The sequence below is a fragment of the Urocampus carinirostris genome, chromosome 1, assembly GCF_059441175.1.
Source record: "Urocampus carinirostris isolate Australia breed hairy pipefish chromosome 1, RoL_Ucar_1.0, whole genome shotgun sequence".
In the NCBI taxonomy this organism is placed as follows: Eukaryota; Metazoa; Chordata; class Actinopteri; order Syngnathiformes; family Syngnathidae; genus Urocampus; species Urocampus carinirostris.
In genome coordinates, this window is record NC_142349.1 from 17,996,414 (window position 1) to 18,020,574 (window position 24,161).

The 24,161-nt window shown below is 39.9% G+C and overlaps 1 protein-coding gene across 1 annotated transcript in view; it reads right to left on the reverse strand.

The window, feature by feature from the left end:
• The window catches only part of elfn1a (extracellular leucine-rich repeat and fibronectin type III domain containing 1a), a 134,596-nt gene that overhangs the window by 85,788 nt on the left and 24,647 nt on the right, over positions 1-24,161 (reverse strand). The gene's annotated exons all lie outside the window — the stretch shown is intronic.

Below are 24,161 nucleotides of genomic sequence, written 5' to 3' on the forward strand. Positions count from 1 at the left end.
TGAAAGTAAAAAAGTATGCATTGAACACAGAGCGGTGAAAACCACTTCTTGCATCAGAAGCCCAGTAAGTGGTGCATGTAGCAAACTATTAAAGTTGTCCCTAAGTCTTTACCGGTCAGTGCTCCTCGCTCTGCAAGGAGGGTTAGGTGTAGCGGTATGGGACAGGCTCAAGCCAGGGTATGAAAAGAGGAGGAGACAGTAGATGTGGGGCGGGTTGAGGTGTGGAAACGCATCCCTCCGTCAGGACTAATGTGGCTGCGCGGATTTTTCAGCCTCCGCCGCCTCTCACAGAGATGCTATGCGACGCTGTTTGAGGAGCCCTGAAAGCCCATTAGTATTGCCGGGCTGTTGTTGCTGTCCGCTTCTAAGTCGAGCTTGTAAAAACCGGGTGACTTAGAAAACAATGCGAGGGAGAGAGTCTATTTTGTTGTGCACTTTTGAAACCAAGTGTATGTTGTTGTAAATCCCGTTGACTGCAAACTAGCTAACGGTTCAATACATTTGTATTTGAACAAAATCTTCTTTATTGTCATTGGTTTTGACCCATTGAACATTGTTTGCAACAATTTTGGACATTGCGCTCTAAGTTAAACACGTCATAGAGAATTAAAAGCTAAAGATTAAAAAAAAATGTCTGGATGGATAATCAGAAATATTAGCAATGTCATGCTTGGAGATTGGCCTATGTTGTAATAGTAGGGTAATAAAGAATTGTGCAATAACATTAAGCAGCAAAATAATCCTAAATAGGTTAATAAATGAGCTATGAATACCCATGCTTTAATGCAACTAGCCAGATATAAACGTTTTTTTTATAGCTTTGAGTCTTTGTTTAGGGTGGTGATGACCCTTAGTAAGAAACTGTCTCTGTTTGTCTTTGTTTTAAGGGACTTGTAGTTATCTATCACAACCAAAATGCATCATTAGTACGTCATTAAATAAAAGCAGCAATCTGTCAAAAATGTGACATCATTTGTAGAGGTTTAAATCTTTCTGGTGGCTAGTTTAGTATTAATCTTATTAATTTTATGTTTGGTGACTGTTGTGGTAAGAAAATCCTAGGGGTAAAATTCAATGCGGATGGAGGAGGCGAGACCAACTGGGATGACGTGACAAGGAAAGTTAAGCAAAAACTTGTTTTTTGGTCACTAAGAAAACTGACAATAGAGGGGAAGGTCCTAATCATCAAAGCGATCATCCTCCCAATGCTTTTGTCAATCAGTTTAATTTTTATGCCTAAAAGAAACGTGCTGTTACAAATGGACCGAGCCATCTTTCGCTTTGTCTGGGGCTCAAAGTGGGAAAGGATAAAAAGAGATACAATGAAAAAGAAAAAGGAAAAAGGGGGGAAAGGAGTGCCTGACCTCCAGCTTTTCCTGGGAAGCAAATATGTCTCTCTCCACTTCCAAAACGCTGTGGGCCCACCCAACAACCCGAAAAGTCAAGCAATGACCCGTTTTTGGATGGGCTCATATTTGCGGAAGCTAAAGCTTGTACCAAACAATCGTTTGATTCCAGTTTCGTTTAACTTGCCACCAACACATCTCTTTATTCGGGCTTTTTTGAAGAAGTTTGATTTGGAAACACAAGAATGTCACACTTTACAAAACCACAGGGCCCTTATTTCTATTGTGCAAGAGCGAGCTACAGTAAGCCCTGTGCGGGGGCTTGCGTTTGGCGATTCCACAACGGTTTGGAGCAACGTCAATCATCCTGCCCTCCCAAACAGACTACGAGACTTGTCATGGATGGTGGCTCATGAAGTTCTCCCAGTCAGAGCTGTAATGCACCACCGAGGAATGTCAGCGACTTCGACGTGCCCTCGACCTGGCTGTGGCGCCCAGGAGTCGGTGAGGCACCTTTTTTGTGAGTGCAGCGCTGCCAAGGTCTTGTGGACAATGGCCGAACAACTAGGAAAGTTCCCGGACTTGCCAGCAGGAGAGGTCCCTGATGCACAGTACGTGCTTTACGGGGTGAGTCGGTCGAGGAGACATCGGAACGACTTTGCCAGGGACTGGCTCACTCTCGCCGCCATCAAGGACGCCATCTGGACCTCCAGAAACCTGCTGGTATGGAGGTGCAGGCAGATCCCCCCCGTGGCTGTGCTCCAAATGGCTGCAGATACCATACAATCTGCGAGCGGCGGGCCTAGGACGCAGCCATAAAGAAGACTCGTCTGTACCCACCCGGAGGGGGGAGCCGGAGCTACGCTGTGGGAGTCCCGGCAGCAACGGCCTGGGCTGTGGAACCCAGAAGGGAGAGGACCCACGCAGAAGGGAAAGGACCCACACAGAGGACTGGAAGAATGCTGCTTGGGAGGGTGGGATGGCAGAGCTATGCCCTTGCACAATAGTATTGCCTTTTACACGCTGGTTAACTACTGTTAAAAGAAAATAACTCTGAAATTGTTTAATTGATGTTGGAAATGTCAGGAAAAAATGTTAAAACGTCATATCGTCACGTCATATTGTCAAATATAAAAAAATTGTGAATATGCTTGATGGCTGTGTTTTGCTGCTGTTGGTGTCGGTGGATTTGTTCAGACCGAGAACAATCGACTTTGGCCTGGACGGATCTATTGACACTAACAAAGATGTTATATAATGAAATTGTGAATATGTTTGATTTTCGAGAAGGTTTGTTCAAACCTCACTTTGTGTTTGCTGTTAAAAACGTAATATTGGAATATAATATTGTGAATGTGCTTAATTGCTGTTGAGATTGTCATGATTGTTTTCTGTTTTTAGTGTCAATAAATTTGTTCAAACCAAAAAAAACTGTACCAAACACAGTGTTTTTTTTCTTTTGATATTGTTGCATTCCTACTTGCATGTTAAGTGTTCGGCATTACATGCAATATAATATTAGAGTAACACGATTTCAAATTTTAGCTGGGACAGTAGTAGTTTTGAGTTTTAGGTCCAGTTCCTTGTGGAGTGCGCAATAATCATTGTTTCAAAAGTTGTTGCCCCTTTAATGATTTATAAGGAATTGACATGATCATCGCCAGTGTGTCTGACACTTTATATCAAAGATGGCAGAGCGGGAATTGAATAGGCGTCGGGGTGCCGTGTCCCAAAGGCGCTGTTGAATATCGTCTGATAAGGATAGCCACGGCACCCGCACGCTAGTATTTTTTTCTCCCCTCTCACCAACACCCATATCACTTGATCCCCCTGTGGTTCAAAGACATGGAGCATATCCCTGGCATGACAAATAATGGATTAGAGGGATTAGAGGCGGGCAAACATTGAAAAAAAAACCCTCATGTTCTGCATTTTGCATTGGAAAAGATAAAGCTCACAACGTCAGCATGCGGCATGTCAAGGAGGAGATGGGCTGCGACATACCAAGTATTTCTCCTAGGAGGTGAACAGAAGAATTCAATTTACAGAAGGGAATTGTTCATTTCCGAGGGTGGCGGAGGGGGCACCAGAAGATTGAGTCTGCTCAATTGCACGCAAATTGTGCTAATGGGGACAATGATGCTCCCCCGATGGATCCAATTATAAGCTTGTTATTTTTGCTATTCATGACGCTTTGTGTGTTGGTAAGGGCAAAACAATAATTCCCTCGCTACAAGAGGTGATTAAAAAGGTAAGCGTTTCACCCTCATGCAAATAGACTAGTCTTGACTTGTTACTGTTCAACTGTAATGGTTAATTCAATTTGTTTGTCTCTCTCTCTTTAGGGCTTTAGCAAAAGGTAATAATGCCACGTTGAAAATGTGTTGTGTTCATCATCAGTTGTAATGTAAGCACATTACTAACGGTTTCTAAATCAGAAACTGACAAAATGGTAAGGTTCGGCCTGAACCCCAGTCTTCTATCTTAAATCCTGGTTATCATAGAAAATAAGAACCACAAGACGTCATTTTTTTTTAAATTTAACTATTCACTGGATGCCAGAAAGATCAATTGCACTGCCGTAGAGCCTTTTGTCAATAATTTGCTGAAGAGTTCTATGTGATCTAAAACGGTCCCTATTCTTTTACTGTCTTGGCCTTCCTCCCACACAAGGGGACGTCTCAGCCTCACCAACGAACCAGTGTGTGACCAAATGGTCTTAACTGTTTTGGACTAGATAATGTGAGTAAGAGTGCTTATAGATAGGAATTCCCCAAGCAAAGACAAGTCACAGAAACCTAGCGAGTAAGTTTAAGAATTCCATCTAAAATCTGAGAGGCCTAATCTAACAAAATTTCACAGCAATGATCATTGTATTTAAAATTTACATTTAAAGATTGTCTCTCATCACCAGTGAAGTAGTTCCACCTCTGAGTATTTCCAAATTTGAGATAGTTTCACTTAGGATTACACAATTGGCAGGCATTTTGATCATGGGTAAACCATGAAAAAATTTGACTGAAAATGTCTCCTCCCACATTCCAAAAACGTGCATGTCAGGTTGATTGGCCGGTCCAAATTGTCCCTAGGTGTGAATGAGAGAGTGAGTTGTCCGTCTCCGTGTGCCCTGCAACAGACTGGCAACCCGTTCAGGGTGTCCCCTGCCCACTGCCCGAAGATAGCTGGGATGGGCTCCAGCACCCGCGCGACCCTACTGAGGATAAGCGGTGCAGATGATGGATGGATGGATGGATATACATCATACATGTTTTGCTGGCAGTATAGAAATATTGTCTGGCTACAGAAACCCCAATCTTTTTATTTATGCTACAGAAATTTCTCCCCCTTTGCTCTCCGTCTGCAGACTTAAGTGCCACACGCTACTCATATGTTTTAACTGGTTGGGTAACTATCCTGTTTATTACCAGATCCGACTGACAAAGTTTTCCATCGTGATTTTAAAAGAAAAATCTTTAGCTGTGTTCTTGTGTCATGATAGAACGATGTTTGATGATTCCTGATCTTAAAATGTTTAGTTTGAGACATTTACAGACAGGTCAACTTAACAGAAAATGAAACCATTGGCTAACAAATTTTGGGTTTTCTTTTTCTAATCACATTAAAATTATGTGTGCAATACTCAGGGGGCCTGCAGGGAATGGTCAATTGCAGAAGGTCCGCCTTCCCTACCCTTTCCACCCTCCACCGCTTCAAGTCACGTCTTGACGGGTGATCTAAAGATCTTGTCCCGTGGGCCCCAAAATGCTTCCTGCTGCTGGGCAAGACGTCAGCCTTTATCCCCTGGCCTCATCTTTCCATGTATCTTGTGTACTAAAGGGAAAATATGTGGTCCTGTTCTTGGGTAGCTGTAAAGCTGTGTACGTATTGGATAGGTACATTTCTCAAATCAAGCACAACAATAAAGAATCCTGTGTTTCTCTAAGAAATTACAACGTTGCCACCTCTATTTAACTCCAACTCCCTTTACCGACTTGGTTCCATTTTCTTGTGTTAATTAGCAATGCGAGTTTGTTTTCTAAAACATTTCTTTGTTCTTTTATTGATTTTATTTTCCTTGCCATGTTAGTGAAATGTAGTTTGTTCAAATCAAACCATGTGCATCATTTATTTGTGTGTCTATATATATCCTTTTGGACTGATCAATCATTATCCATATTAATGAACTTCAAAATCGATAATTAAAGCTACAAATACAGTACAATGTGTTTATAGTATTGCTTCCTACATGATAAATACTAAGCACAATATGAGGCTATTTCAAATTATTTCGTGTGGGAAGCCCCAAGTATCACCTGCTGGATGAATATGTACCCACCAAATTAGATTCTTAACCAAATGAATATGATTAAAGGCAATGTTTCCCAAACTTTTGCAGATTGATGCCCCATTGGCTCCCTAGTGAATTCTTTTTTTTATTCATTTTGAATGCATTTTTTGTGAAGCCCTCTCTCAGTATTATATTTACCTAAAGTATATTTGTTCTCAGGCTCAAAATCAAAAAGTCACAAGGACGAAATTCATATCAGGTAACACATCCTTAAGAATCGTATCAGGAAAAGGGGCAATCTCAACAACAGAGAATGGACGTGTAAAATCAAGCACATGGACTACCAACTAACGTGTTTCCTTGTGCTACAAGTATGCCAAAATAGAAATGATTAATGAACAAGTGCAATGTTGAAGGAACAAGTCACTCGACCTCGACCAATCCTGTCAGCAATGATGATTAACCTCCGTCAATGCACAACCTCTCGTAGCAAATTCCATTAAAGTTCATTTTACACTTAATTACACTTGCTGTTTACTCGACTGCGACACTGGAGCTCTTTGATCCAACTGTTTGTTTCTGAGCTTTCTCTTAAGTGTTTTCTTCAGTCTTGCATGACTCCTGTGGTTGTCTCGACTAATTGTTCCCCATTGGTCCTCCATAATAATACCATTCTTTGCTCAATTTGCAAGTTTTCGTCTCCTTTTTCTGGCAAAATCGCTCTTCATTTTTCCAGAGCCCCTGCTTAGCCTACCATTTGCATACTGCTAATTAGAGAGTTGAGAACAAGAAAACAAGAAAACTAGCCTTTTTATTGCACTTCAAAGCAACAATCAAAAGACTCCATAGGCTAGTGTGCAGCCATGTTATTATATTTTGCTCAATGTATGACGTTCGGGAATATTAAACCATTGCATTCATTTCAGATTAAAAACAAAATACACGTTGTAGTGTGCATCAGAGGATATGTCAATGGTGAAATTGATAGGAATACATCATGAATTAGGAGATGTTAGCATTGTAAAAACACACTTTGGCCGGAAAACAATTATTATCCGTGTTTAGAAAACATGGCCAAATCTTGAATAACATGATACAGTTGTGTACTATCAGTCGGTAAGGCTGCATCTCGAGGTAAGTTTGACCCTCGGGGTCTTTTATTAATGTGCGATGCTATTTCTCTGGTTTTCTTTTTTTTGTGGGAGTTTCTGGTCTCCGTTTACTGCAATAACCTAAGGATTACTATATTGTATTTGAAAAATTGAAATACCAGAAAAGACAACATATTGATAAGTTTTCACCATTTAGTAAAAATAAGCCCTTGGTCTCAATGATACAAAAACTCACCATTTAAAGCTAGCTGAACAAATTACAGACTGTGTCGTCTCAATGGCATAATGACATTAAGTCACACTTGGTTTTGTCTGCAGACTTTTGAGAGCACATTAAAAAGTCCAATCGGGTTGGTAAAAAAGTCCCTGGCCAAGTTTGAAAAAAAAATGCTGCTTGGCAGCTGCGTCATGTTGATGCATCATCTGCAGCTCATACGATGATGATAAATAGGAAGCTGTCTTGGATGACTCATGAAACAGTTTGTCTGAAATTCAGCCTTAAGGAGACTTACATTTGTATAACTATTATCCAAAAAGGAGAGAATAGATTTGTAAGCCAGGAATAGCATATTCCCTAAACTTCAGCAGTGACTTCTTTCCTTATGTCTTAGAATAAATATGTTCTTCAAATGGGCTTGAGGGGAACGTACAGACAATTAGATTAGAGATATCAACTGATGGATCAAGCTAATAAAGTACAAGAACATTTTACCCTTAAAATAACACCATTAGGCCATTGGTGTGATATCTACTTAGTGTTATTTAAAAAAAAATTCTAGTGCATGCCAGAACCAAACAAATACAAAACAATCAAAATGCATTACTAACTTTTGAAATGAGATCCCTGTGCTGAAATACACATATGTTAGAGTCGCAATGCTAGCTTCTCCAACGTAAATGGTGAACATGTTGTTTTGCATAAAATTAGCACTAATTTATTCGAGGTGCAATTGTCGAAACAAACTGCTTTTTTCTACTCCTCGAAGGCATTTGTGATGGTTTATTTATGAAACAAAAATGCAAATGTATGTAAATGATATGTAAAAGACGCCAGGCTTTGACAGAGTAAAGCAACAGGACTGTGTGCTTAAATGTGGCGCAGTATTCTTATATTAACCCATCATGTAGGGGGCCTTTATCTGTTTGCCTACTTTTAAAATAGGTCATAAAACGTTATTGACAACCAGACTCAAAAGGAAAGGTTTAATGCTTCCAAAACAAGCTGATGAAGAATATCGAACACTATTAGTGGCCTGTCAGTCAATCTGTGTACTAAGCAAAGGTGCAAACAAAGTACCTTGTGCAGAGTTGATCCAGCCCTCAATGTGCACAGCATGATGCACGCTAACTAACAGGTAAACGCCCCCTGGAGTGTATATATTTCCAATTACCTAGGAAGTATGGAGGTGAATGTTTTTCTTCGCCAGAATAACAAAAGAAATGGCACATTCTCTTTTTAGAATTTGCCATCAATGGAGTGTGTCAGGAAAGCGACGGGGCTGAAAAAAGGCAGAAGGATGAGCTGAGAGATGGAAAAAAAGGGAACGAGAGGTGGAGGCAAGCATTGGCTGATGCCTTGAGGAGAGTGTGCATCTGGATAATACACTCACTCGACACAATGTTAGCTGCGCTGCTTCACTATCAAGTCTACAGGCTGCGACCAAGGAGATGTGTTAAGAACCATCCTTGAAATGATCAGAAAACGTTGATACAGAACTGTGCCCACATTCGCAAGGAAGCTTGGCAATTGAGCTGCATTTTCCTATCTAAAATACTGACAAAGTACAAATTGTTGAATTTCACCAATATGGCTGACCTCTTAGTCTCTTAGTGGTGCTGCTAGCTTTTTTCTTGAATGTATGTCATTTATAGCCCTGTTCTCTGAGTTCTGTTTCTCTCTCTTCTCTCCCACTGACACTTATGTTTAGTCAGAATGTCTGATGTAACAGACTACGAATACCACCTGATGAACTTTTGGATTGTCGACTTCGCTGCTTAGATATACTGGTTCTTCAAATCCTTTGCCTCACAAATTTCACTAAGTTGCCCAACTGGACAGCTGGCTTTTTACTGGTGTTTATTCAGGTTGTCGTAAAAAATGCCATTCACTGTCCAACATAATAACAGATTGAGGAATTTTTACAGAGCGTAACACAGTGCTTCTGTAGTGCTTCAGTCTCCATGTTTTAGCTGCTTTGACTCTCTCTTTCAAAACAATTAACATGTTGAACTGTAGAGGGTGCTTAAGACCACTCTATATATTTTTTAACCACAAGGCAGAACACTGTCTATTTGGTAACGTTTATTCGCCTCTGGTGTTCTGGACTCCGTTGACTTGCTGCCTGCCTTTCTGTGTGACAAACATAGCTCTAATAAACGACTACTTTTCCTTGTACTGATCTGCTCTTCTGATTTAAGCTTCCACACCAACTCCAGAGAACCTGTGGCAGGTTCTGAAAATCATTCCCACGCCCTGCTAAAAATATTTCTCCACAATATCCCTAAACAATCAGGGTTACTCTTTAAAGGTCGCTGTGCTTACTTGATATCTAATTCGTTTATTGATTAAATATTGTTTTCATGGTTTCATGTCTTTTTTAGGGGAGGGGGACAGTGGTTTTAGCATGTCTGCCTCACAGTTAAGAGATCCCGAATTTTCTTCTAGCTGCCAGCTTCCCTGTGTGGAGTTTTGAGCACTCTGCCCATGGCCTGTGAGGGTTTTCTCCAGCAATTCTAGTTCCCTCCCACATACCAAAAACGGGCATAGCTGGTCAACTAATGAGTCAAAATCTCCCCTAGGAATGAGTTTTTGAAATGTTGTTTGTGTCTGTGTGGCCTCTGGCAACTTGTCCAGGGGGTCCCCTATCCACTACCCAAAAAGTCAGCTGGAGTGGCTGCAGTACCTATATGAGCATAAGTTGCTGGAAAACGAATGCTTCATGAATATTTTTATTTTTAAAATGTATTTCTAAATACTTTTGTAGAATTTATTTCAAATTAACCCACTCAGGTAATACATTTCATTCATTTACCATTTACAGTAGCTTTCCAAATGTTATGGACATTTTCATATACTGTTTACACAGTCTCATTTTTACTGATGAGAATTATTCTCTGAATTGTACTAAACTCCGTTTTTTCTTCTGTACATATAATACATTGATTTTACTGTTACCCTGGCACATGCATTTGCATTTTGAAATTGACTTTACTTAACTACAACCCATTTTCCAAAGGTGTGAATCCACATCTGGGCACCACACATAGGTGCATCTCCCTTGACACTCAACAGGTGGGTCTACAGGGGCCACGTCAGGCAGGCAAGACAGGTACGCAGGCAGGCAAGAGCTTATCTTAATTCTCGGCAAAAGAAAATCCAAGATGCTGTCCGCGCTGACTGTGTGTAATTGATGCTGACAGGTTATTCAGCAGAGTATATGAGAGAACTGGTGAGACGTTTGCATGCCCCTTGCCGGGCACACTTATTGCCATCAAAGTGCTTGATAGCCCCTACTGGTGTTATGATAAACATACGATTGATAAAAAAAAAAAAAAAGTTAGAAAATTGGATTCAACGGAGTGCAAATTACAGCAGACAAGACTGGAATTTAGATATTGGATAGTTTGCATTTAAGTTTTCCTGATTAAGAAGAGAAGTCTTGCGATCATAAACACAAATCACGATAAACTGCATTTCAGCTGGGGATGTATGTGAAGCTTGTCACCATCCGGATTGATTTATTATAATCGTAACACGTGCTATCATAGTTCTTCACGTTGGACAATTTGCCGGAGCTTGTTTCTTTAAAACAGAGTCACTTTCTAGTAGAGTGGATACATCTATTATTTATTATAATCAAAGAAGAAACATGATAGAGGAATCTCTAAATATGAGATTAATTTGTTCCCTGATTGAGCTTGTTTCTAGAAATTCTCGTATATTGAACACATTTTACCCAAGAGGATAATTGAAAACCAAACTATTGGTTTCCGGTAGAGGTAAGATCAGGCCTGAAAAAAATCAGCCCAACCCGACTGGAATCGAGGATACAAACCCGAACTCACCCAAACCCGACGGAGAACTTAATTTGATAAAGCCCGAAATAAACCCGAAGCTTTAATTCGCCGCCGGAGTAAACATAAAGCTTTACTTCGGCCATGCGTATCTCAGCGCCGAACTGTGTTTCAGGCAAACTACTCAGCTTAGAGTTTAACTGGGGCCGAGTCCCTCAAATTATGTGCGCCGAAACGGTTCAGGAGGAGTTGCGCATTTCGGTGAGGTGCAGCAAACAAAAGTGAGAGTGAACCTGAACAAAATAGCCCCAAAAAGAAAATCACGTTCTACAGATTAAAAGCTGCAGAAAGAAAGTTTGTCACGACGAGAAGTGGAAATGACGTCTGCAAGAGGGAGGTTGAAGTAGAAGCGATGAATTTTTTACCCCGACACCAAAAATGAAAATGTCTTTAGATTAAGTGATTTGGAGGTAAACTTGTTCTTCATCTAAATAATTACTTAAATATAAGTGCATGCTGTTTAGATCCTCCACAAAGGGAAAAAAAATAGCGAAAGAGAAGCCTAGCTGGGCTGACTTAATGATTGGCATTTTACCCAACCTGAAGCCGGCCCGAATTCCGGGCCGGGTTCAGGCCATGTTCAGGCCCGGACCCAAGCTCTCACCTTTAGTTTGAGGCCTACCTAACACATACAAGTTAACCCTATGTAAAAATAATTATATGACACATCTTCCTGATTTCTAGAAACACATTCAAATAAGAATTAAATCACATAAATAAGATCATATTTACGAAATAAAATGTGAGTTTATTACAAGCACTTACCATGGAGAAAGTCAGCAGCTGCTAAGGGAAGAGTTAGAGGAGTGAGAGAGAGAGCTGTGGGAGGAGTGAGGGAGCAAGAGAGACTGTTGATACATATGCACTTACTTAGGTTCACAAAAGGAGACGCAATGCAACAAAAAAACATGACAAAAGTGCAAGAGATCAGGTAAAAACACATGGACGCGCCCAAGTTGGCGCTAAATGGTCTACAGCACTCGACCTTCTGGTTTGGAAGTTCTTTGATATCCTCTCATATGACGGGCAAGATTTTTGACAACTCGTACCTCGAATCTCTCGCGACTAGAGTAGGATGTATGTAGAAGGGCCACTGTACATAAAATGTGTTCATAGAATTATACTCTCTCCATCTCTCTCCCCCTCTCTCTCTCTCCCTCTCTCTCTCTGTAATGTATCTCTTTCATAGAAAAAAATAATAATACATGTCACTTAAGCTGTATGCAAAGCTCGTCATCCAGCGAGATTGATTTGTTATACATCGTAACAGGTGCCTTCAAAGTTCTTCATTTCAAACAAATTTCCTGGAGCTTGTGTCTTCAAACCAAAGTTACTGGTTCCAGAGAACAAAGCCTCAATGCAGAAGAGCATATGTAGGCTAGCAGGCGAGCGACATGGCTCGTGGCCGCAAATCCAGAGCACATTAAAAAGAGACGAGGAGCCCCGGTCTCTCAAGCTGCCGCTGGCGCCATTCCAGTTTCCTGAGAGGCTTTCTTATGTAACGACAAAAGATCTTGTTTTCCTCCAGTGTTCGCATCAAACGAATCATTTCAAGTCCAAGAAAAAAAGAAAGACTGGAGCACCAAAGTGACAACCCGTTTGTGCTAAAAACCTGCAATTTTCTTCAATTAGTTTGACTCACAGATATATTTGCTAGACATGAGCGGGAAAGCTTCTTAAAACACTGTTCATTCAATGTAATCTGACAAATATGGTGCAGAATGTTTAACTTGCCAAAAGGGAGGTGAGGATTCCATAGAAGGAGTAGCCCAAAAAAAGTACTAAGGTAGTCTTAAATTAACGACTCATGAAAAAGTGTTTCTCGTCCTGCTTAAATATTAGTGAGTGGAATGAATTGAAGTCAAATAAACCAGCATATTTCAAAAATTATTACCAAAATATCATTTGGTTAATTTAAATGACAGGGCGGCACGGCAGCTGTGCACAGGTTCTGGGTTCATGTCCAGCCACCGCAACCTCCCCGTGTGGAGTTTGCATGTTCTCCCGGTGCCTGTGAGGGTTTCCTCCGTGCACTCCGGTTTCCTCCCACATTCCAAAAACATGCTTGTCAGGTTAATTTGCCAGTTCAAATTGTCCCTAGGTGTGAATGAATGAGGGAATGGTTGCCTGTTTGTGACCTGCGAGTTGCTGGCTACCAGTTCATATCAATATTAAACCACGTGGAAATGTTTTTTCTGTTGACATATAATGTTACTTTTTTTAATTGTAATTTCATTTTTGCCTGTATTTTATACTTCCTAGTAGAGTGAATATATGTATTATTTGTGTTATTATAAAGGAAAAAAATGAGAACGAGATACCTTATCTCCAGCAAGAAGCTAGGCGTCTCTTTTCCGTCCAAGCACAGTGCACGCACCTTGGCAAATTACGTGAAACTGGTTCATAGGCTGAAATGATTACAAATTAAATTTTAAAGCAGCTCATGACATAGCTTTTATATTTTAATTTACGGCTATCCTTTTACCATGCCACTTTGGTCAGGGGTATGAATAAATTATATTTCTTTCCAATTACATCAATTAGTTACATTGAAAACAGTGAGTGGCTTAAGGAGACTGAAATCATGTAATACAAGTAATACACTGTGTATGTAGCTAAAAGATGGTAACTAATTCCCATCTAGTAAAAAACATCACCTGAACAATAATGCATTCATACAATACTCTCTAATCCAGTGTTTCTTGAGCCAAGTCGCATGTTTTTTTTTTTTTTTTCAGCACAATGGCTGAAAAACTAATTCCATTATTTTTTATTTTTTAAGGTTTAAATTATCATGTTTACTAAATCCTGGGTATAATGTTTCCTTATCATTTGTGGTGACTGCGGCTGAGGAGATAATAAAAAAAATACTCATTTTAGTTGACAATGTTTTTTATTTTTGGATTTCACCCTATTTATAGTGTGTTTTTCTAAATAAAATACGGATACATAAAAAAAACAAAAATATAAAGTGCAACCATATTACTAAACATGACAAGAAGGATCTAACCGTGAAACAAAAAATATTTGTATTGATCTCCAACTTTTTTTTGAATTAGAAAATCTCACCTCATCTCATTAGCTGCACCGCTTATCCTCAGTAGGGTCGCGGGGGTGCTGGAGCCCATCCCAGCAATCATCGGGCAGCGGGCAGGGGACACCCTGAACTGGTTGCCAGCCAATCGCAGGGCACACAGGGACAGACAACTCGCTCGCTCATTCACACCTAGGGACAATTTGGACCGGCTAATCCACCTGAAATGCATGTTTTTGGAATGTGGGAGGAAACCGGAGTGCCCAGAGGAAACCCACGCAAGCACGGGGAGAACATACAAACTCCGCACAGTAAGTCCGGTAGCTGGATTTGAATCCACACAGGAGGTTCCCAAGACCTTAGAACTGTGCCGCATACGCGCTAACTACTGCGCCGCCATGCTGCCTAATTAGAAAATATTAATTAAAAATTGTGAAATTATGTCATTTTTTACTTAGCTTGATGTATTTTGTTTTAATTTAATTTCATTTCTTTTAATATTCAACTTCTAAAATGTATCAAATGAAAGGATGTTGCAGTTCTGAGAAGATATGATGGTATACGTTTACATTTTTTTTCATGATAGAAAGTACTCTATACATATAAGCCTACAGTGCATATAAGCCTACATCACATACAAGCAACCTTCTAAAAGTGCTTCATAGTAACCACATAGTAAGATATGTTCATACCTAAAATATTTTTTTAAATCCTGTCACTAAAAAACAATAATGTCTAATTGTGGGGATAATAAAGACCAATACACCAGTAAATAAGATAGAGTATATACACAGTAATATATTAAAATTGTTTACTGAACCCTTAAACAGTACTTCAATGACACGCACTCATAAATTATTTTCATCTTCTGCAATAATATCATTCTTCCACTCAACCCTTGTTGTGACCGTTTACCACTTTTCCTTCCCGTTATTACCAACTGTCATAGGGCCCATTATTATGGGTAGGAAAAAAAAATCACAATAAAATGAGATGTGATCCCTCCAAACACAATTTGAATGGAGCCAATTGACTAAACAGAAAGAAGTGATCGGGCTTGGCATTATCGTCATCTACTGAATGATTGACCCTCTGTCTTTCTCCTTATTAGCAATTTTTTCCCAGGACAAAGGCCCGTGACCCACTGATAACGGGTCTGTGACCCACTTTTGAATTTGTGACCCACTACTTGAGAAATACAGATCCAGGCAACATGGTTGAAAGTTGATTATTTCACTCACTGCAGCCTCACCTCTTGCAAAAAAAAAATGTTTTTTTATTTTTTTCAAACCTCTTCTGGTTGATGCTAGAATTGTTTGTGACTAATTTGAATGGAAATAAATGGTGGCAGGCAGCAGCGTGGATGTACAAAACCATTTATTTGATGCCGAAATAAGAATGTTTAGCTTATTAAAAGAATAAGTGAGAAGGCAGAGTGTGGTAATGAGCCCCAGTCTCATACCCGAAGTGAAAAAATACATTTTAGTGGCTAACAGATGCATTTAATTGATTTGTGTTCCTTTTCCCTTCCGCTGGGAAAATTGTGCCGTTTAGGTGTCACAGCTTTAAATCCGATGAAGAAACTTTTAATCTCGTCTTCTGTATTCAAGGGGCTGATTATAAGGCAGCAAATAAAGTGAAAAATGTGTGAACGTGAGCCTTTATAGATAAGGGAGCCAAACATGAATAAAAATGTGCTTCTTTTGGGATCACAACATGTTCGGTGTCAGTTGCTTTCTGGGGGTCTTAACCGTCACGTCCCAAAACAGACGTATTAAGACCGGTAAAGCCCGAGTTATCGGGTTAAAAAGGAATCAGCGCAAGTGAGTCAAAGAGCCTTAAAGGTTGCGCCTGTTGTTTTGTACCGCTGCTGCCTAGAACTGAAATTCCATGCAGGTATTTAATTTTCAGTGGAAAATTCACTAAGAATCTTCCAACACCTAACATAATACCATGTCAAACTTTACGAGCTTTGAGGTATGTCATATATTTAAAGCAATAACATACAAGTTGTTATTTTTTAGCGTCGCAGTAAAATTAAAGGTCATTTTTTCTAAATTTTATTTGCGTTCAATGTGTCAGTCTAGAAGAAATCGAGTTGTTTTCGCCCTAAACTGAAACGTACACTCAATTACAATCGTACAGCAAGCCCTTATTTTTCGTAGGAGTAGCATTGTAAAAAGTCAAAATAGTCAAAATCCGGAAAGTAGAAACCTGTATTTATTTTGAATGCTATTATAGATTGAAACCAGAGAACAAACCGGATTTACAGGTTTAAGCGTTTAATTCAGACATGTCAAACATAAGGCTCACAGACAAGATACGTACAGCCTGTTGAATCATTTAATCAGACCTGCTACATATTTTGGAATATGACCAAAAAGAAGCGATTCTCTAGGTCATATCCATAAAAAATATGTGAATAAATGTGTTCTGTATAGAAGAGATCCCTTGCCGTCCCTTATCATTATACGTAGGGTAGGCTACCAACATAGGTTAATTATAGAGCATAATACTGAAAAGTAAAGCTAGAAAATTGGAGTTGACCTTCTTTGACTAATCCAGCTCACCTGAGAGCAGAAGGGCTCGATCCAGCTCCACAGCCAAACTGAGTTTGACATCACTGTTTTCTTGAACAAATAAAAGTACTGTACTTTATGAATTTTCATTTTACCATTGATATATTTATGTACTGTCAAATTATAATTTAGAAAATAACCGTGCTGCTATTTTGCACATCCTTGAATCTACAATTTTATTTCAGACGTTTTTTTGTCGCCAAACAAGAATGTGGTGTAATTATATTTTTACCCCCATATAGCGTGGAGATGTTTATGGGTGATAAAAACCATCTTCCTCTGCCTTTTGGTGTGTGTTTTTTTTTTTTTTTTTTGGTCAGGGCGTTTTGTTGAAACATATGCTTTTAGTTAATCTTAGCTTTAAAATAAATATGCATACGTAATATAGGTATATCAAGCTGTTTTGCAGTCGTGAACATAGCGTCACTACCCTCCGTTTTGCCAATTATATTGCGGACTGGCAGAAGAAGAACAGAAACTCAGAAATCTGGTCAATCGCATGTACAAAACATCAACCCAGTGTGAGGTTAAAATTAACACAGAAAAAAAGAAAAGTAATGACCAACAACCCCCAAGGTGTAAACATAAAGTCAAATCAGCTATATAAAACATTTTTGTGAGAACGGGAATATTTTCAGCAGACGATGGAAAAAGTAAGTATGTAACCTGGTTTAAATAGAATCCAAATGCCAAATATGATCCAATCAACAAAAAAATACATTTAATTTAAAAGTAGATCAAAATGATCAACGTAAATTCAAATGCTTTGATAAACAATAAAATGAAACTAACATCACAATCAACTACTAAGTTATTTAACCTGTCACCAGATTCAAATAACTGTCATATCAGAAGAGGGGTCGAATCCAGAAATCATGGCCAGGATAGCTCAAATCACAGCCGCACTTGCCAGACTCAAAGCCAACTAGAGGGCAAGAACATAGCAGTGAAATCAAAGATCAGACTCATGCAGCCCCTTGTTACTTTAATCTTGCGGTACATGGACTCTCACAGCAAAGCTAGAAAAGAAAATCCACAAAGAAAATGGTGGGCAGCACCATCAGAGGGCACATTAAACCCTATCAACAACTGCTGTCAACTGTGCGCAGACGAACACTGCAGTGGTATGGTCATGTCACAAGACCATTACTCTTAAAGGCAAAGTCCAATTGGGCAGTCGGAGAGGAAAACTGAAAAGAACTGGGGCGACAACATCAAGAAATGGACTGGTGCAAACAAGGCCACAACCCATAAAGCTGTCCAGAGTTGCGTCCTCTGTGGTGTTCTGACGACGCAGGCGGAAAACGGATCCATGAAAATTTGAGACCGCAATGTTATTGATGCACAGGCAGAAAACAGGCAGAGTAATTGTTTCGCCAGTCAGAATGTCGAACACATTGCACGATGAAAATATGTGAGGTATATATGTATATATATATATATATTAACAGGGTTGGGTAGGGTTACTTTAACTTGATTACTTTCAATTACTTTTGGATTACTCCATTACCAAATATGCTAATAAAAGACAAAATAAACTAAATATGAATAAAATTATGACTCACAACACGTGGTAAGCTTTCTCTCCTGTCTTTGATCTCTTTGATCTCCGGCAAAACTAACATAAAATGCAACAGAAACAAAATGAAAATAAATCCAAACAGCTTGCCAACATCATTTTTGCCGTTCTATGTATTCTGTTACTCCCAAAGCCTGCACAAAATTTAGTAATTTTATTCATATTTAGTTTATTTTGTCTTTTATTAGAATATTTGGTATTAGAGTAATCCAAAAGTAATTGAAAGTAATCAAGTTAAAGTAACCCTACCCAACCCTGTATATATATATACAGTGGAACCTCGGTTTCGAACGCCTCTCAGTTCGAACAATCGGAGTCCGACCAAAAATTTCGAGAAACTCTTGCTTCGCTGTTCGGTCAAAAAATCGGAGTGCGAACGCCGGTAATGCGTGAGTGTGTACGCTAGGGTGGGATGCTGAGCGGCGTACGGGTGTAGATCGCTCTTTTCGTGACCAACTGTTATCGTGTGCGGACGTGCTTCGTTTTGCTTTCGCTTTTAATATAGGTGTACGAAGTGTTTTAGCCCCTAATTATGCCTCCGAAGAAAGTCAGTGCAAGCAGCAAAGTTGCTACAGGGGAAAAAAGAAAAGTAGTGCGTACAACGATTGCATTTAAGAGAAAAATAATGGCAAAATATGAAAGAGGTGTGCGAGTGTCTGATCTTGCTATGGAATACCCCATTGTCCACCTGCGCCTTCTTCTGACCACCACACAGGTAAGAAATCCTATTCATAATTATTTTCTTCATCCTTTTTTTAATTTTTACACGTTCATGTTAGCGTAATCTTTCGTACGGAAGATTACGATAACACGGACGTACAATTAGCCTGGGTTAGCTTTATGTTAACGTTAAACATTCAAGGTAAACATTCAGGGTGTTGGAACGGGTTAAAACGATTTACATTATTTTGAATGGAAAAAATGATTTCGGTGATCGAACAAATCGATTTTCAAACAGCGTTCTGGAACGGATTATTCAGATTCAGATTCAGATATACTTTATTGTCATTCTTGTACACGTTTATACAGAACGAAATGTCGATACATCTGACCCGCACAATTTCCTTGAATAGTATTATACAGTAGTGCAAAGAGTGCAAGAGGAGCAGCTAACCAGATGTGCAAAATGGGCAGTCAGGTAAACAAGTCACTATACAATAAGAATAACACTGGTGTACGATAGTGCAGAGGAGAACAGATGTGCAAAGGAGTGGCTAGGTACAAGAGAACTGCCAGTAGTGCAAAAAAAACAAAGCAAACAGATGTACAGATTATCAGCTGTGTAGGCTTACTGTGTGTGTGATTGACCATTTAACAGTCTAATGGCCAGGGGGACAAAGCTGTTGCAGAACCTGGTGGTCCTGCACCGCACACTGCAGTACCTCTTCCCAGAGGCTAGCAGAATGAACAGTCCTTTATGGGGGTGAGAGGGGTCCCCAATGACTTTCTTGGCTCGAGATGGGCAGCGCTTCTGGCCAATGTCCTGAATGGAGGGGGGAGAAGTCCCGATGATTTTCTCTGCTGTCCTCATCACCCTCCTCACACTACCCCGGTCGGTGGCACTCCAGCCTCCACACCACACAGAGATGCAGCTGGTCAGGATGCTCTCTATGGTGCCCCTGTAGAATGTGATAAGGGTGGGTGGGGGCAGGTGGGCTCTCCTCATCCTCCGCTGGAAGTACAGGCACTGCTGTGCCCTCTTCACCAGTGATGCAGTGTTCACGGACCATGTGAGTTTGTCTGTGATATGCAACCCTAGGAACATGGTGCTGCTGACAACCTCCACAGCCTTGTTGTTGATGAGAAGGGGGGCATGGTTGGGCTGTTTTTTCCTGAACCGAGGTTCCACTGAATATATATATATATATATATATATATATATATATATATATATATATATATATATATATATATATATATATATATATATATATATATATATATATATATATATATATATATATATATATATATATATATATATATATATATATATATATATATATACTAATATATATGTACCGTAAATTCCGGACTATAGAGCGCACCAGAGTATAAGCCGCACACACCACATTTCAAGAGGAAAGACGATTTCTTACTTACACAAGCCGCACCTGTATATAAGCCACATGCGCCCACATTAAAAAAATGTAACACAAAATTAACCCAGACCCGACTTTAAGTCTCGCGATCGTAACTGAATATCCTTCATTAAAGTACACAGTCCAAAAATCACAGCGGGCTAAATGAACGTAAAATAATACCGGTACTTAAGGTTTGATGCAGACCGGAAGAGTCCGGTTCCCGTTGAAAGTAATCCAAAGAAAAAACTATTGTCCGCTGTGTCCACAAACACTCACCTTTACCGGTCCCCACTTCCCGTCAGCCCGCGTTTGTTACGCTACTTCGTTTTAATTCGCCCGTCCAAAACATATCAGAATAAGTGTCCAAAATAAATACAAATAAATACATTCAAAGAATATACAGTTGCAAATACATATTATACATGGTTACAATGGCTGCATCGGCTCGCTACAACGGGTCAGGTGTATCGACATTTCGTTCTTACAAAGAATGACAATACAAAGGAAATTATTATTATTTTTATTATTTACAAAAAAAGACGGTACACCGAGAGAGTTTTCAAAGCTTTAATAATAAAAATAAAACTTTCATCCCAAACGGTGCCTGTGACAGGTAGCAACACGCTCGCAACACGCTCGCAACACGCTCGTGACACAGTATACGGGTCTGTTAAAAAAACATACCGTACTTGTAAAAATCACGGTAAACCGTCCTCATCTTCCTCCTTACAACTGAAGCCATCAAAGTCATCTTCCTCATTGTCGGAAAGAAACTGTGTCATATAGACGTCGTCCCACGCTCCCGCAGCCTCACTCGCAGCAGACCGGCTTTTCGGAACCTGTTGGTGATGGTACTTTTGTACTCGAGCGCCGCATCACTGGCCGCATCACTGGCCGCATCACTGAATAAGCCGCAGGGTTGAAAGTTTGGGGAAAAAGTAGCGGCTTATAGTCCGGAATTTACGGTATATAAAAGCATGAATTCAAGCTCACCTGTGAGTAATCATGTGGCCCCTAATTGTGCAGTCTCTCCACCATATCAATGGTTTTGTTCTACAGTATTGCTTCTAATGCAGGCCTGTGCTAAATCTGTGGAGTAACAACATGATCATGAACCCTAATAAAAGCAGGTTGCTTGAGAGCTGGCTGCAAAATAGCATTCATTTCAGGTCATTCTAAACACGGCCGGCGTATATTGGCACAATCTCCACCATCGGAGCAGAGGGGATTGCTCAAATCCTTCAAAAGTGTAAAAAAAAGAGATTCAGATAAAAAGGAAAATGTCCTCAATTTTAATTAAAAGTCAAGCGACAGCGGGTTGTCACGTCAGGCATTTAGCTGTAAATCAGATTAAGCAGAGAACGATACAGTTAGTCAAGCTTGCACCTCTTTTAATAAGACTACATTTAACCATCATCCCTGAATACAGTTATGTGGATAAGCCAGGCGAACGAAGATAAATTATACTTTTTAATCAGACTCATATGGGTGCAAAAGATGACTAGTAGTAGGGGAAATTAAATGAAATTTCATCCGCTTAAAGGCACTGATAATGTTCACTATTATCAAACTAATCAAACATTGCTTGTTAGAGAGGAATTTCCCTGGGAATTCTCGAGGAAATGAATCCACAATTAATTTGCATAAGGATGGATGGGACGTCCACAATGTCTCTTTACAAATAAAGCAAATACAGGAATCCCCCGGTTATCACGGTAAATAGGGGGTAGAACATTACTCCAAATGTGAAAATCCGCAGAGTATCAACCCATATTTATATATTTATTTTTGTATCTATTTATGTATTTACTACTCAAGAACAAACCCAATTTACAAGCTCAAGTATGTATTCAAAAATACAAGAGCTGTACTTTTTAAATGCTTTTTACAAGCAACTCTTTTACTGTTGAATTATAATTAAAGAAAAAATGTTGCTATTTTATTTGCACAACTTAATGAACTTAATGGCTTCAATCTACATGATATTTTTTTGCTATCTTGTGAATGTTATGGAAAACTGCAATTACCTTCCGGTTCTGTCCCACAGAAATGAAACATTCTTGAATAAGCGCTAGGAGCCACTGGGAAGCCCTGAAGACCCACACGTGGCTCCTGAGCAGTCTTAGCGGATGGAGAAGTCCACTTTGTCGGCAATAGAAAGACTTTTCCTTTGTTTAGCCAATCAAAATGCTGAACACGATACATGATGAAAATACTTCAAGCAGCGATAACCATAGTGCCAAGAAGCGACGTGTGTCTGTATCAGGGGTAAGATCAAGCCTAAAAAAATCCAGCCGACCCAGGCCCATGGGTATAAAAGCCAGATCCAGCCCAACCCAGCCAGAGCCCGACCAACTAACCGGACTTGAGCGACCAACCCGAATAAAACTTGAATTTTCATATATTATTTGTGTGGGAGGAGGAGGAAAGGTCATTTTCGCCAACTCCTTCCCCCGGATGAGCCCCTGCCTATATATTAGGGTGACAAAATTCATGGAGTGGATCCTCCACAAAGAAAAAGAAACAAAGAACAATGACAGGATTCAGTGGGGCCTGAACCCGAATGTAATGACTGACATTTTAGGCCTGACCCAAATTTTAGGTTGCGCTCGGGCCGGGCTCAGTCTTCTGTACCTCCCATCCTAATGTATTTTGTCAGCAAGTTATAGTGAAATCTTCAATCCGCTTGCGTTTTTTAGTATTCCCACCAACCTGATGACAAAATTGTTTGTGTACCTAGTAGTCTTTTGACACCTAAAATTATTTGTGTATCACGATAAGTTCATTAAATCTTCTTCTAGCTTGTTCCCTTTGGCGGCTGAACGAAGTACATTGTTTACATGCAGACAAAGAGAAGACCTACACAATGAATGAAAGAGATTTACTTTATACCAGGGGTCTCAAACTTAAGACCCGAAGCCAAATTGTGGCCCCCGAGATAGTAATTTGACACCTTCACATTAATAAGAAAGTTTTTTTTTTTCGTGCGGCTTGCACAAATTTAATATAGATACTACTTCCATGCTAAATAGTTTGGCAGGACTCAGATTTGGTTCAATCCACTTGCAACACCAACCACGGTGGCGTTGCGTTTGAGTGAAAAACAAACTGTTAGCCTAAAAATTGTGAGTTGTCTGTAGTGTTTTAATCACAATATTTGAAAGCCAAAGTACTTGAATGGCTGCTTTTGTGGAGGGACGGATTTAAGTGAAGAGAGAAAGAGAGAAAGAGAAGAAAAAGAGAAAACAATTGACTCTGATGCATTTTTGCTTTGAAATTTGATTAGCAAGCTAATTCCTTGTTGGACCAATGTCATATATACACATCCCAGACTATAATTTTCAACAAATTGGCTGATTTGATTGATTAACCTCTTTTATTTGCAACAAGCTATACTAACAGACTCAGAGACTGTTTCTTTCCTAGGACCATCACAACCTTAGTCCAGCACACAGGACTGAAAAAGAATGTGCTTGCCTATGTACAGAAAAATGTATATTTATGTTTTATATGGTTATTCTTTTTTTGCACTATATTGCTGCTAATGTATTTTCACTACGATTCATTGCACTGTTTTTCTGACGCACTTACAAGTTTGGCCAGCTTACAAGCGCTATCTTGTTAACATTGCCTATATATCCTGATATTCGTTAATAGTTTTTGTTGTTGGCAGCACAGCAGCAGATTGGTTAGCACCTCAGCCTCTCTGTTAAATTCCAGCTACCGTGCCGAATTTGTTCCTTACTGTATGGACGGGTTTTCTTCGAGCTCTCTAGTTTCCTCTTCACATCCTAAGGGGCCGGTCACACAGACATTTGCGGCTGAATCACGGCCAAAATTTTGCGATTTTTTTTCGCCCGTGGTTGCCCGCGATGGAAAATGCGCAAAATTGGCCACCCCGCTGTTGATCGGTGTATAGCCGCAAAATAGACGCCGGCGACTGTTCCGCTTCCTCATCGCGTCATTTCTGCGTCATTTTCTCGTGTGGACCACAGGTATAAAAGCTCCTGAGCCGGTGTTGTGCCCAAATCCGACTCCTACGCAACACAACCCACCGCCCCACCC